The sequence below is a fragment of the Nilaparvata lugens genome, chromosome 8, assembly GCF_014356525.2.
Source record: "Nilaparvata lugens isolate BPH chromosome 8, ASM1435652v1, whole genome shotgun sequence".
Taxonomy (NCBI): domain Eukaryota; kingdom Metazoa; phylum Arthropoda; class Insecta; order Hemiptera; family Delphacidae; genus Nilaparvata; species Nilaparvata lugens.
In genome coordinates this window covers 18948869-18964639 of record NC_052511.1, presented here as the reverse complement: position 1 = coordinate 18964639, position 15771 = coordinate 18948869, and the positions used below count along the sequence as shown (strand labels likewise).

At 33.6% G+C, this 15771-nt stretch overlaps 1 protein-coding gene across 4 annotated transcripts in view; it reads right to left on the bottom strand.

The window, feature by feature from the left end:
- Positions 1-15771, bottom strand: part of LOC111055101 (voltage-dependent calcium channel gamma-4 subunit) — a 304396-nt gene that overhangs the window by 105478 nt on the left and 183147 nt on the right. For 3 of the 4 annotated variants that reach the window (XM_039434165.1, XM_039434164.1, XM_039434166.1), the window contains exon 3: positions 11374-11418. The gene's annotated coding sequence lies outside the window, so the exon portion shown is untranslated. The remainder of the gene's footprint in view (positions 1-11373; positions 11419-15771) is intronic. The other variant, XM_039434163.1, reaches the window with a different exon arrangement.

Sequence of the window (15771 nt, the reverse complement as noted above, 5' to 3'; positions counted from 1 at the left end):
TATTACTGACGGCGGAAATTAGTGAAGCGCCAAGACAAAGATTTGAAAATCTGTGCTGCGCATGCGCACAGTACGATTCAGGAAAAAGATTGGCGAATGCAATCAATGTGTCAAATCGGTGATCTCTCTCGCCGGCTAATTTGCATGCCGTCAATCAAGATGGCCGTGCTCTGATGAATTACGCGGCCCAAATTGGATTCGGCTTTTTGGCGTTCAATTTGCTATTTGTCTTCTTGCGGCAACATTGCCCAGCCAATCAGTGGACGGCGCTCTTTTCTCGTACAACATGCTCGGGTTTGTTTGTTGCTCAATGACTTCCAGCTGACGCCTAATTTCACGGACTTTTGCTATCACTATCATTGTTTACATAAACAAGTGTGGTGATTTTTTAGTTCGATGTCATTGATAATCTGAATAGTAGATCTGAATAGTGGATTTCACTATCAATGATCACCTAGATAATGGTGGAACACCAATGTTCACCTAGACAAGTTTGGTGATTTTTTAACTGATATTATTGTTAATCTGAAAAAATCCTTATTTGTAAGTTCCAGTAGATAGTTGAATCCAGGTCAAGGCAGGGGATTAGTTCAGTAGTTTAGAATAATATAACAAATTAAGAGGGGGAATAGTGATATAATGAATCGAATGAAGGAGAAATACATTTATTTGTTCGATTTTCATCATCAATCTAGTGTATTCTCTGAAGCTAGTGTAATTGAAACTTACATTCAGATGGAGGTATTTCAGTGGGATTGAAAAACTCAGTGTCTTCTTTTAATCCAGCTGAAGTTTAGAGATCATGTTATGTAGTTATTGATACTAGTTGATCAGTCAATAGTTCATGATTTTTATTGTACTTTGATGATCTATTGTAATGTCTAAACTATGATGTGATGTACATAATGTGAAATTTTGAAATTAATTAATCTTATAAATTCAAAATTCTAGTGGATACATTTTTTGGACTCAAAATATTGTGTGAATTAAGTTATCATTTACACAACCTTTAGACTGTGTATTCCAAATCCCAAATTAATGTTTAGAACAGTTTTGGGTGAATGCCTGTTGCTTTTACCTTGATTGTATTTGTATAAGAATAAATAGATAATGATGAAATTCTACTTCCTAAACATCACTTCTACATAAACTTTGGCGTGAGTACACATTAAAATCTTTGCGTTTGCTAGTCGATACCCACCTAAACTCCCATTAACCAATAACTCCTGGTTATTGAACAATTTCATGAATTTATACAATGTAGTATTTGGCTGTTTCAGAAGGAACGATCTTTGAGAATTGACTTTAAACGCGTTCTATGATAAGGTTTTAAACATCAATTCCTGTTGAATTTACTATCTCAAACAACTTGTATTAAATTCATTTTGGTTTATGTTTGCCTATTTATGTTTGCCTAGACGATGGTACTTCAAGCTGAATCAGATGTAACAATAATGAACATTCTTACACTTGTCAACTTTATAGAATATATCATGGTTATGCCCAGTGGTGGAGCTTAGATGAATCAGAATGAGAAGAAATTCTCGTCTTCTTCAGCATGAAATCTGTTATCTTGCCTGTCACTTGGAAATAACTCTACTTGAACCAGCAGTAATTGCAGAGAAATCTCAACTCTCTTGGAACTTCCTACCTCTCTGTTCATTCTTGAGAAAACTTCTCCGAAGAATGTATCGGTACTTGGAAGTTCAAAACTTTGATCCATTTTTTATTCTATCTTTCCTTGTCGAGACGTTTTTTATGAGTCCTATCATTGAGATAGGAAAATATTGCTTCAAAATCAGAATGATTCGATTAATTCACTTCACACAAAATACACAATTATTATTCTTTCCAATAGTATGAAATTATTTGTGTCGATGACTTCGTCGTTGAAATCTCTCAATAAAGTTGTTGAAAACTGGAACGTCAATTCGATTGTTATATCATTACAATTCATTATACATTTTTTACTATTCTATTGTAAAAGCATTTTATTATGCAGTTTTGTTATGTCATTCCACATTCCTCACTAATATGTAAGTAACTACCATAAATAACTAAGGTTTGGCTTATTGATTGAGGAAGAGCTTTATCATTCAACCAGTTTTCTTGAGAGGTTGTAAAATTCCCACTCAATATAATGAGAAACCATTATTATCTTTTCAGTTTTCCCTCTTTAGAATTCATGATTTGATGAAGAGTTCATTGTCAGTTCTATGTTGAGTACATATATTATTTTCAATTCTTCCATGAGCAAATCTAATTAGGAGATGTCCATAATAGAGAAGGTTAAATGTCATCTGGTTTCCTCCTTTTTGTTTTCCGCTCTGCATTCAGAAGGTGGTGGCAATCCCAATCCCACAGTCGATTACTTTTTGCACAGAGCACAGCTGTAATAAAGCACTCGACTGGGACAGAATGGAGAACAACTTCAGAGACCAATCCGCAACACGGTTTGCGGTTTGGTTGGCCATTGACCACAAAACCGTTTCCAATGAATATTAAAAACAACTCTTGAACTCTCGCTTTTCATTCGTTTGACAGATTATCACTTCAATAATATAACACAATGCGAACTGAAAAAGGCTTAAGCTGCAAAAGGAGAAAAATAGCATTTTATGAATATTCAACTTCTCCTGCTTCAATTCTCGTGAATTCACAGAGTAATTTATTCAAACAAAATTCTGAGAACTTAAATGGTGAGATTTGTTGTTTATCCACTTATCTTTGTATCACGATATTCATCTGTGAATGTTACTCACAGTAGAGTTTTTTGTTTTAATAAGTACGTTTAATAAATTAAAATCCCGCGGTTCCATAGAAGCCTGTTAAATTCCAATCATGATTTAATTCGAGAAGAGCCAACCAGGGCTTTTTGAAAAGAGGGCTTCTCTGAATGGTTCTAGTAGTATTTGATCTTGATTGGAATTCTTTATGCAACCGGTTCAAACTGTTTAATCAGCTATCAGTTCTTTTATTTATCAGTCGTGAAGTGTACGGTACCATAATGATATTTTTTCCTACAGTCAAAACCTATTAGTTTGTCTCAATGTCTGTACGATTGATTCAATTAATCTTATTCTTCATGATCGAATGTAAAACTATTATTATGGATAATAATATGTCCAGAACTTGTCCTACTGTTATCTCCATTAATTGACAATATTACCAGCAATATTCATGTTCGGAACATGAATATTATAAGATTGTGACTATAAAATGAATTAATTCATGATTTCTACGTCAATAAATTATAAGTGAGATGATTACTAGTAGTTCTGTGAACAGTAGACCTCACGCAGTATTCTCATCCACAAGTACCTGATTGAACTATAGACCTTTTGGGAAATACAGCAATAGACTAGCTTCTCCACACATCTGTGTAATCACTTGTCAGCTGATTTATGATGAATAATTCTAAAGTATGATTTTTACTCCAATATTGGCGTATGAAGGAGGCTCCTTATTGCTTTTATATTATCTTTGAAATGCAAAATTTCCAAAAACATTGTATATACGTCGACTCGCAATTAAGAAAGGAACATACCTGTCAAATTTCATGACAATCTATTACCGTCGTTCGCCGTAAATGCGCAACATATAAACATTTAAACATTAAGAGAAATGCCAAACCGTCGACTTGAATCTTAGACCTCACATCGCTCGGTCAATAATCTGTACTTTCAATTATGTATTAAGTGAAGATCATTTTTTTCATATGGAATTTCTGAAGAATATATTGTTATCAATATGTTGAATACATGAAGAAAGAAAGATTAAGATTGTGATACTGTATTACAATAGTTATGATTCTATTCTTATAGGGTGTCAGTAAGTTAGTTATAAATTGTGTTACTAATCAATAATTTTGTTATGGTACTACTGGAGCTTAACGTATACTTAGTTTCTATCCATATTTTAGTGATAAATACCATAGAGAAACAATAGCGTAAGTGAATACTATGTAAATACTTTAAATAAAAATACTATGTAAATACAAAGAGTATTTACTATGTAAATATTCTATGTAAATACTTCCAATAGTTGCAATACTTCTATTCTTTCCAAATTATGATACCTCAATAACTACTGCTGGAATATTAAAAGGTACTCTCTACTCCTGTAAATAAGTTCAGATACTACTGCCAGAGTTATAAAGGAAACTTTCTATTTGCCTTGAACAAAGTGGCGTGTCCATAGAAATAAGACTTGATGGTCTGCGAACAGACTCGGGGAATTAAAGCAGATAGCAGTCTGAACCAAGTTGTCGCCAGCTTTTATTAAACTAGTAAATTTTTCTCGGTCCATTTCCAAGTAGTGAAACTTTTCCAGATTGAATTTTCACCTGTGTGTGAGATAGAGGAGGCTGCAGCAGTCGTTTCAAAAAGTTAACAGAATCCGCAAAGTAATTGCATGGGTGAACAAACCGAGTCAAGGTGATGAAACGGCGAGGTGATTTGGCAACGTTCTGTGCACTCGCCGAATGTGCTAAGACTTCAGTTCCTCTTGTCTCCTTCTCTCTTGGAAAACTCCCGTTTCTCTCTCTCTTAATCATGATACATTCATCTTCACATTACTCTGCTCCTGCTTTTATCATCATGATTCTTTCATTTATCTCCTCTGTCATATCGCTCAACTTCTTTATCTGTTTATCATGTCTAATATCTTCTATCATATCTTCTTCTTCTTCTTCTTTTTCCTCTTCTTCTTCTTCTCTTCTTCTTCTTCTTCTTCTTCTTCTTCTTCTTCTTCTTCTCTTCTTCTTCTTCTTCTTTTTCCTCTTCTTCTTCTTCTTCTTCTTCTTTCTTCTTCTTCTTCTTCTTCTTCTTCTTCTTCTTCTTCTTCTTCTTCTTCTTCTTCTTCTTCTTCTTCTCTTCTTCTTCTTCTTCTTCTTCTTCTTCTTCTTCTTCTTCTTCTTCTTCTCCTTATTCTTATTTTTAATAAATAACAATAACATTCAATTCATAGTCTTATCATCTCTTCATCTGTTCTACTACAGAATGATCAACTTTCCCTTCCCAACAATTCTTCACCCTTAATTTCTTAATTTATTCATACATTCATAGGTACAATATCATTCTTGAATCATTATGAATGATCATGAAAGGTACAACAAGCTAGAACCCCAAAACTGTTTTTAAATTTTTGATAGAAATTGTCCAAAAATAGGTTTTTTCTCACTTCATGAGTTTTGTCTGTTCCTTTTCCAAATGTTAATAGAAATAGTCCAAAAATATGTTATGTTTATGTTATCACTTAATAAGTTTTGTCCAATTTTGAGTCCATATTGAATATATCTATCATTTAAAAGTTCTCTTCTCGTTTTTCAGTTCAACTATCACTCCAAGTTCCAAATCTTTCCCTAGTCTTTTCAATGTGTTCTATTGTACTTGAGTTCAAATAGTCACACACAGTTATTACAACACTTATCAGCCTTCTCTCAGTTAACTTTTTCCAAGTTCCAAATAATTTATTTCTCAGGTCTTTTCAATTGTGTCCTATTGTACTCGAGCTCAAATAGTCATTCTCACACGTATCAGCCTCTTCTCTAGTATCTACTCCCTCTCATAACATTCCCCTACATCCTCCACAACACATACTGTCCTCTCACATCCTTCCCCCTCCACCACACTCTCATTTCCTTTCTGCTTTGTTTGATGTACTCTCACACTCACACACTAGTGATGACGTCATTCGGCTCCAACAGAGACTGCTGTTTCCTGTGCACCGGCAATACGAGATGCGTCCTAAATATTCATTCTCTTGATTAGAGCATGTCGCACCAGTCGACAAAAGGGAGGCGCCCTACCACACCTGAGCTCCTCAAGGATCCCTTTGCATCCCATTTTATCAGAACAGTTGACTGCTATTGTTGTCTCTTTTCCACTTTTGTTGTTGCTGTTACTTTTCCACTCAGTTTGATCCCCTGTTGTCTCTTTTGCGCTCAGTTTTCTCTCCTGTTGTCTCTTATCCACTACTGTTGTTGCTGTTTCTTTTCCACTCATTTTGATCCTCTGTTGTCTCTTTTGCGCTCAGTTTTCTCTCCTGTTGTTGCCTCTTTTCCACTGTTGTTGTTTCTTTTCCACTCCTGTTGTCGTCTCTTTTGTGCTCCATCCGTTTTCCGGCCGATATGAAACAACCAATGTAACTTTCACGGTCTCATTCACACGGCACCAGTTGTCAACTGAGATTTGATTATAATAATTTGGCGTGCATACAGAGCGCCTGAAGTTTGCTCTGTTGAAAGGAGTGAGCTCTATTCACTTGTGACACTTATAAGTTTGTGCAAGTTGATATTTTTGTTTCGTTGAATGGAAATTTAGAAATTTAAATAGTTTTTCGCCCCACTTGCATGTAATGAGTAGGTTTACGTGCGTCATATGGAGGCCGAAAGTGATTGTTTTCTGACCAGGCCGGTGAAATTTTTACGGCCCTAGGGCTGTAAAATAACCTTGAAGTCAGCTTATTCTGATTTGATGTGAACGTGTTCACAAAATAGTCTATGAAACAGAATCAGTTTATATGCTTCTAGATTTGAATAAAGTATTTTGCAATAAGATACTAACATTTTATTTGGATGAATGAAATACAAATAAGATAATATAAACTATTCAAATTAAATTTTCAGAGTATAATAGAATCTAACCTCAAACCTCATAGTAGCCTACTTCGTTTATCACGAAACCTGGTGGATAATTTTGGAACTACTTGGGCAATATCCATGGTGCTGAACGTTTTTACAAATAGTTTATGAAACGGAATCAGTTTATGCTTCTAGAATTGAATAAAGTATTCTGCAATAATATACTATCATTTTATTTGGATGAATGAAATACAGATAAGATATAGCCTATATTATAAACTATTCAAATTCGATTTTCAGAGTAGGATAGAACTTCTAACCTAAACTTCCTAAGTCGATGACAACAAGCATTGTTGACGTTGACATTCAGATTGGCCAAATTTCAAGTGTGCTAAAACAGCTGATTAACAAATTTTTCATTATTTGTTTTCATTATTCAATAATTATTAAAACATTTATAATAATATAATCTTATTGTCATTTGAAAGAATAAAAGAGTATAAACTCAACCTCCCACATAATTGAACATAATCTTTTAGGTTATTTAGACAAATCAGAATAAAAAATAAAAACACTTGGACAATTTCCTGATACTCAGATTTGCTAGAGCTATGACCTTCCACTTTTGCTTTTGGCAGTGAACAATTATTTTCATATATATATTGTTTATTTTTCTGTTTGGCGAAAAATAGCGTTCGCACCACGGGCAAAAATGTTTTTCCGGCTCTCAATCTTGAAAGCCGACTTCGAGCCGGAAAAGTCTTTTCGGCCCTAGGCGCGAAATATACTATTACGAAAAACAAATCTATAAATGGAGTTTTTCATATCATTCAATAGTGAAAATAATGTCATTTTAGAATGAATAATACCGTAGCATTTATTTTTTGAAGATTACATCTTGCAGGTGTGTTCCTTTTCTACGCAAACATTCCTGTAGATTTGAAATCGCTTCTCGAATCTTGGCTTTCAATTCTTCCGTTGTTGCAGAATTGAAAGCCAAGATTCGAGAAGCGATTTCAAATTCCAGTTGTAATGTTACGTCAAACCATGCATGGACAATGTGATGAAGAGACCACAGGAATGTTTGCGTAGAAAAGGAACACACCTGCAAGATGTAATCTTCCAAAAATAAATGTTACGATATTATTTATTCTAAAATGGCATTATTTTTACTATTGAATGATATGAAAAACTTTATTCAAAGATTTGTTTTTCGTGAAATTATTTAACTTTCAAAATTTCCCGTTTCTCTGTAACACTCTGTACTATGATTAACTACACGTAGAAATTTGTTTCATTACAAAATAAAAATAAATAATTATAGAAGACTTGTTACTCACCAATCATTGATTTTTTTCATTGTATCGCAATACTATTATTTTACTTTCACGGATACTTTTTTACAAGAACCGTTGAAAAGTTCCCAGATATGCTGAGTCTCATACGGAAAACTGCTGAGAGGATGTCAAATCTTGAAAAATGTCGTTTGAAACTCATTGTAATTCATCTTGCCTTGTTGTCACAAATTGAAACCTTTTGTAAACTTCATTAAAGTTTGAATATTGGAATACAATTTTCAATTGCTTTGATAGTAATGCTTCACATTTCTAGCTTCAATGATTAATAATGAGAATTGATAAGAATAATGATAAGCAAAGTAATTGAAAATTGTAGTCTAGAATTCAAGCTTCCATGCAGTTCACAGAAGTTTTTATAATAATTGTTCAAGGAAACTATAATGTAGCTTAGAAGAGAACTCATTCTGTGAGCATAAGGCATTCAACAGTCCTGAATCTTTCAGCACCATCCCTTCTCTATTTTTTCAAATCGAAAGCTTATTGCAGAAGATGAATGAAGTTCGATGACATCCACTTAAACATGTCACGCTATCTTCCGCCATCTTGATAAACAGTCCACAATCAATTTGCCGACTGTCATCTCACGGCTGAGTTCTCTCAACTCTCAACTGTCACCACCTCCTTCTCGTTGAATCAATATTCCAAGTCATCCTCGACTCCATCAATTTTAATCGCTGCAAGGCGCGTGAGGAGACAAGAAATTCGGCTCAAAGGCGCAGCTCGGAAGGAGCAGTCTAGTAAGTCCTTTGTCGTTGTAGTCCTAACAAGCTACTTGGCTTACAGCTAAGATTAATAAAGGCAGTGGCAGTAGACATGTAGTCTGTCAACAGACTCGGGCGGGATCGAGTGCGGAAAGGTCTTGCTTTTCAAAGCCACGGTATGTTCCCGAACCTTATGAATAAACGAACGTTGAGAGGAACAGCCAGCCTTTGTCCAGCTTGACTTCATTTAGGAAGAACTTCATCTCAGTTCTTCTAGATTTCAGTTTATCCTGCCTATAGATTTAGATAGAAATAACTAAATAGGTTCTGTTTAATTATGTTTTCAAGGAAAATAAGTAGGTGCCAGTTGCACAAAAGCCGGTTAAAAAGAGCCTTCTGTGAATGGTACTAGTGACATTTAATCATGATTCAAAAATCTGGTGTGGCGCACTCACACAACTTTCCTTGCCGTTATGAAAATTGATCAACTGACGCTAGTGTTCCCGCGCGTATCAAATCTACTATTCTGAGATCTGAGACAGCTGGTGACTGGACAATAGCGCTGCAGACATACGAAGTCTGCTATCTCTTCATAGTTAATCATATAATAGAATCAACAGTTGCCAACAGTTTTCAATTGAATAATCTTATTTTCTCTTATTTTTCCAAAGTATTGATATGTGAGCTCATCTTTAACGAATTAAGCTCATCTTTTAGAAAAATATAACAAATTCGCTGATTCCTGAAACATTGAATGAATAACTCTAAATTCTCCAATAAAAATCATTTCTACATTAATAACAGTAATTTTTATTGAGTGTAACAACGTCTTAGCGTATGAATCGCTATCAATGGAAACAGTATCCTACTTGTACAATCTGATAATGAATTAAAACATAATGAATTAGAATGACATTATATTGAAAACCAATAATTCATTGAAATAAAATGTTATACCAGTTTCAGCTCTTCGACCTTCATCAATCTTTAGTAAACTGAACGCTTACTAAACATTGAGCATCGGAATAGTGTGGGTGACGCCCTACGATTGGCCATTAGCTGCCATTAGACTAGACACGTTGAAGTATTTAAACTGCGTGCCTGGTATCGGCCAATAGCAGTAGTCCTCAACCTTTATTCGTCAAAAGCTAATGGCCAACCGTAGGTACTTATATCTGGTGCTCAATGTTTAAACTCTCAAGAGAAGTTCACCACAGATTTAAAACTGTCTAACAACCAAAAATGTTACTCGAATTGTTTCAATGAACTATTGGTTGTGACGATATCAAGTCGTTCTCTTTTAATAATAAATGGATATCAACTACATCACCTTTACAACAACACAATACAAACTTATAAATTTTTGAATGTATGATACGAACGTTTGTTTGTCACTGAATCATCATGAAATGGAATTCAATTATCCTCATGTCATCGGCAAATAGAGGACTGATGAAAGTACCAGTATGCTACAGTAGGGCAGGTATATGCAGGGACTATTCAATTAATTTATAATGTTGTTAATAAATATAAGCTTCAGAACCTTGATTTCTCTATTTTGATTCCTTTGTTATGAGTATCAAACTTTCCAAAATGCAACATCATCTAGCGAATTGTTAATTGTGATCAACAAAAGTTAATTAACCGATTAAATTTGAACCATGTTGATTAGTGAATAAGTCTAATAATGGAATTAAAGCTTTACATCGGATATAATTTCCATCTAATGAAACGTGAAATGTCACATGAGTTTCAAGGAAACCACGGAGTATTTTTTATTGTTAAATCACTTCCAGGAAGCCAATTAAAATTTTGGGGTAACCTTTTTCATTTTTTATCAGAGTTTTTCTATCTCTCTGAAACTGTGGCATAACTGTTAACGAATTCTGTTAACGACTGACAGTGTAGGATATAAAGTGTCGGTAGCTGTTTGGAACAGTTTTTGTAGTAACAAAGCTCATGGTTTTTTCCCACTGGAATGGTTGATTTTCCACAAACAATGTCACAGGATTCTACCTAGTGGGAAGCAAATACATTTTGGTAACGGATTCATAGACTGTGTTGCAATTCATGAGTGGATGGAAGTATCAATTAGTGAGGCCATGTCACAGAGGAAAAATTATACTTTAGAGATCAATACGTGTAAGCTACTGTGATGAAATGTCAATTCATCTATACCATACCAATTATCAATTACCATATATTTGAATTAATTATAATTTCTGATATAGATTTTCTCAAGTGCAATAAGAGAGCATTGTGTACCTTCAAACTTGAAGGTCATGTTTATAAAGTTAGATCACGGACGTAGATTCGTGAAGGTTAGATTCTAAAATGTTTAAAATTTTTCCATACACTTATTTGATACTAGAAGCTTGACATTTTTTTGTCAGAATTCAAATTTTCCCAATTATTCGTTTTGTGGATCAGTAGTAAATTTACCCCAATCAGAACAAAATCCATCACAATTCATTGCAACTGTGATAAAACCAATAAGAGGTGCATGAAACTCTAATAAAAGAGCTACTGAAATCAACTAGAAGTGAATCTAAGTTATTGGAAAAATCCTAAGAATGCATATTCACGAAGAAATAATTAACTACATATTTTAATGCCTTTTTTAAAATAATAACGATGTATTTGAGAATGGATCACTCATCTGGACAATTATGTTTCTTAACAATAGAATATCAATAGACAATAATTATTGAATATCTCTATTGAGCTTTACCTGAATCATTGCGAGCCTGTGATGTGCATTAAGTTAGCATCTGTTCTGAAAGCAAAAATGAATAATAATTAGAGCTTCTTCATTTTCAATCAAATCACATTTTAAAAATAATATTAATCAAATGATGTGTAGATAAGAACGATGAGTCGATTTTTGACGATTGACATATGAATAAACAGTTTTCATGAGTACAATTTTATAGTTTGGGATACTACAAATATGATGAGGCTGACCAAACAACATTAAATAATTTATATCATGCATCTATCTCTGCACGATCTACACGTGGAATTTTTTTTGACGATAATAATCATAAACTCTATCCAAGCAGACGTGAATCAAATGCAATCATACAGCTTCATCATTGTGGTCGAATTCTCTCTAAATGACACTGGATAATTGACCAAACGTAGTGAGGTAGGTCTATGTTCTAACTTTGATTTTATTTTGTCTGTCTGTATGTAACGCGATTACGGCCAATCGCGTTGATAGAATTCTATGAGATTTGGCAGGAAATTCTTTTTTCAACTGCTTTTTTCATGTATAAGCAAGATTTTTTGAAATTTTGCATTTTAAGGAAATATGATAAGAAAAGGGATTCTCCATACTCTGATATCACTATATATACCATCCACTTTGAAGATATGATCAATCAGACTATAGAATAAAATTATCCATAATCAATCACCTGACAAGTGGATTATTCATTGCAAGCATTACACAGATGTCTGGCCGTGTCTATTTCTAATTAAAAAAGTTTAAAATTTTTTATGATGCGTGCCCATCAGTATCAATATTCTCACATTTGAAAAACAAATTTAATAGGTGATTGAAAATGGAATAAAAAATGATAAAATTAACTGAATAATTCTGAAGAAATTATAATATTCCTGAGTGGAAAAAATTAATTTTAAAATAGTTGAGAAATATTTTTATCACATGAAAAGATTATCACGAAACTGGATAAATCATCTTATGGGATACAGATTCAAACGTGAACTGAGTTTATTAACATAAGTGAGTTTTTGATCTTGGAGGAAACAAATAACAGTTTTTAAGAGTAAATTATGATTCAACTGTGAATTGTGATTCAACTGAATCAACTAGAACAGGTGACATCAGATACTTGTGAATGATAAAACTGCGTTAGGTCTACTGTTCACAGAACTACTAGTCAATAAGCTGACAAGTGGATTATACAGATGTTCTGGAGAAGCCTTGTCAATTTCTATAAGGTCTATAGTTCCAATCAAAGACCTTAGAGAGTTATGCATCTTTAAGGTCTTTGATTTCAATATTTTGTTTTGCAGCCATGGTATTATTATGCGTGCCCATCAGTATCAATGTTCTCACATTTAAAAAAAGACTAATTTGATAGGTGATTGAAAACAATCCAATATTTTTGATTGTATAAATTAATTTTCATCCGATGGAAAGATTATCACGGAACTGGATGAATTTTATCATATGGAAAACAAATTCAAACGAGAACTGAGTTTGTTAACATTTCAAACAGGTGACATCACATACTTGTGGATGAGAAAACTGCGTGAGGTCTACTGTTCACAGAACTACTAGTATTGAAGAATTCTGGCATGATACACTATGTGGACCTGATAATTAGAGGTTCCCGCTGAATTATAACAATCACGAGGTACATTGGCGGCTCATTCCATACAAGGTGGAACCTTCTCTTAGGGACTCTACATCATCAAAAAAGCATACATAAATACTTTGTTTCACCGTACAAGAAATGTAAAGCTAGATTTGTAGATTTGCGAATCATTTCAAATTTTGATAACTTTACTATACTCATGACTTCACCTTAATTTTTCATTTTTTTTTTTAGAGAATAGCATAAACTCTAGAGCCTTCACGTGGAAACACACCAGAAGCGAATAAACATTGTTTCTCATGAACTAAGTAGAGCAACGCACCCTAAATTCCAATACAGCCAGCATGGGAATATCGACTTTTTCTCCGAGTCTCATTTAAAAAACATCAGCTGCTGTCGCTATATTTGTCGTTTGTTGTGCACTGAATGTATTTCAAATGGTGATTTGAGCTTATGCTTTTGTGAAGCCCGTTATTTACCAATCAACTTCCACTGTACGGCTCTGAAAATTTTCTCTCTTTTTCCACCGCTTTGCACGCCGCAAACACGATGTGATAACGAAGGTTTTATGGAACTTTAATTCGTTCACAATGTGTGCTAGCCACGGTTTCCATTGAAATATTCTCGAATATTTCCAGTGAACTTGTCGCGTCCTAGTTTGTATCTAGGTTGACTGTATGTGAGACTTCTGTGTGACTATTCACATGTAAAATTTGAATGGTTGTCACTGATAAACTGGTATGATTATATTGCATGGAAGAGAATCATGAACTACTGTTGAATGAATAGTCCATATTGTTAGATACATGTGTTGGATGTCATATACTTGTTCATATTGTCTATAATATTAGCTTGTTCCGTTGAAAACTATTTCTACTGGAATAGGAATACAGTAGTGAATTCTATTGAGAGGATCATCACTTGTCAACTTACTGTTAAAAAGTTGACTTTATGTGATTTCTCACAAAATAAGCAGTTTATTTGTCAATCGAGTCCGAATGAAATGTTGATTTCAGTCGGAAAACACGAGATAAAGATCATTCAAAATACTATAGGGCCCAAATAGTACAATAATATGATATGGATTGACTGTTAATATCAAATATCATTTAAGTAATATCAACGTTGTTATTTTAAGCAAAGAGCAGCATCCTTTAGCGATCTCTATCACAAACAAAATTAATTTTCAGTCCTTTTGAATTAATCACATGTTTCAAAAGGTTTGATCCCTGAGAGCTTTGGAGCTCTCTTTTTTCTTCGTTTGTTGGCTTTTCATTTTTTATTATTTTTTTAACCTCTCTCCTATTCTAGAATGTGAATCACATAGAAGAGTTTTCAGTACGTAATGTATGATCGAAATATAATAAACAAATCTGAAATGAAATTTATGATCATGGAAATAATTGAAAGCGACAGAGGGGATGAGGCGCAGAAAAGGCAAGAAAACGAGTGATTGCGCACACCTATGAGAGAACATAAAAACCCAAGTTATCAAGAAATTTCCTACGAAAACTGTGTAGAGCGTAGTTGCTCTCTCAAGCTAAATGATAAAGTTTCGATTTCGCGATTAATAAGTGCTTTATTAAAAATTTAAATCATGAGAAGAATGAGAAATTCATTTGAAAGAGATGAAATTCATCTCATAACTCTCTTTAGCACATAGACTGGCAGTTGAGCCAATATTACTTGTCTACTTTCCATTAATTCACTTTCCTTGTCCAGTAGTATAAATGTTTAAATGTATAAATGTATAAATGTATAATGGAAATCACGCTTCAGCTCTTCATTCACAGTAAATCGAAATTATAGTAGAATATAAGAATGAGGAAATGAGAAAAGACATTCTAACTATATGAATCAATAATATATTAGAATTATCATCATAAAGAGGAAATGAGAAAATACTTTCTATCAGTCACTGATTATGATGATCATTATAGTTATTATCATTACTTCCAATTATTCTATCCAAGCATATAACCATCCTCGGTAAATTAAGAAAATTTTTGCATAATTATTTCAAATTAATCAGTTCAGTAGTTGAGACGTGATGATGCGTCATACAAGTATTCCGTATCCCGTACATGTATGAGCCGATTAAGCTTTCCTTCATTATTATTTATTTAATCATTCAGAACTACACAACTTACAGAGAAGTACCACAGGCTTATAAGCCCAAAACGGCTCCAATTCTAATTTATACAACAGCCCAAATGTAGTTAGGTTATGTGTCACTTAACATTCTTCAATTACACACTCAATTTACAATTCAAAACACACGAAAATCATAATAGACTAGCAGGTAACCCGTGCTTCGCAAGGGTCTAATTGAAAACTTGATGGACAGGACCTACTGAGATCTAGAAGAATTATTCAAGATAGACTATATCCAAAATTTCAAGCTACTTAGTCCAGCAGGCCTATAACCATCTCGAATGAAAAAGACTAAGAAATTGTCAAAAACAACAGATTTATTGATACTTAGAAAGAACGCTTTCGGTTATTTTTATTACACCATTGTCAATCTCTGATAATCAGTTTATCAGAGATTGACAATGGTGTAATAACCGGAGCGGGTCTTTCTAAGTATCAATAAATCTGTGGTTTTTGACAATTTCTTAGTCTTTTTCATTCAATATGAATAATAACCACAATATCTACTTCTCAACTACACAAAAAGCCTATAACCATCCGTGCTAGATTAAGGATCTATATGCAAAATTTCATGTTAATAAGTTCAGTAGTTCAGAGGTTATGATGCGTTATTTTTGAATTTCCTATCC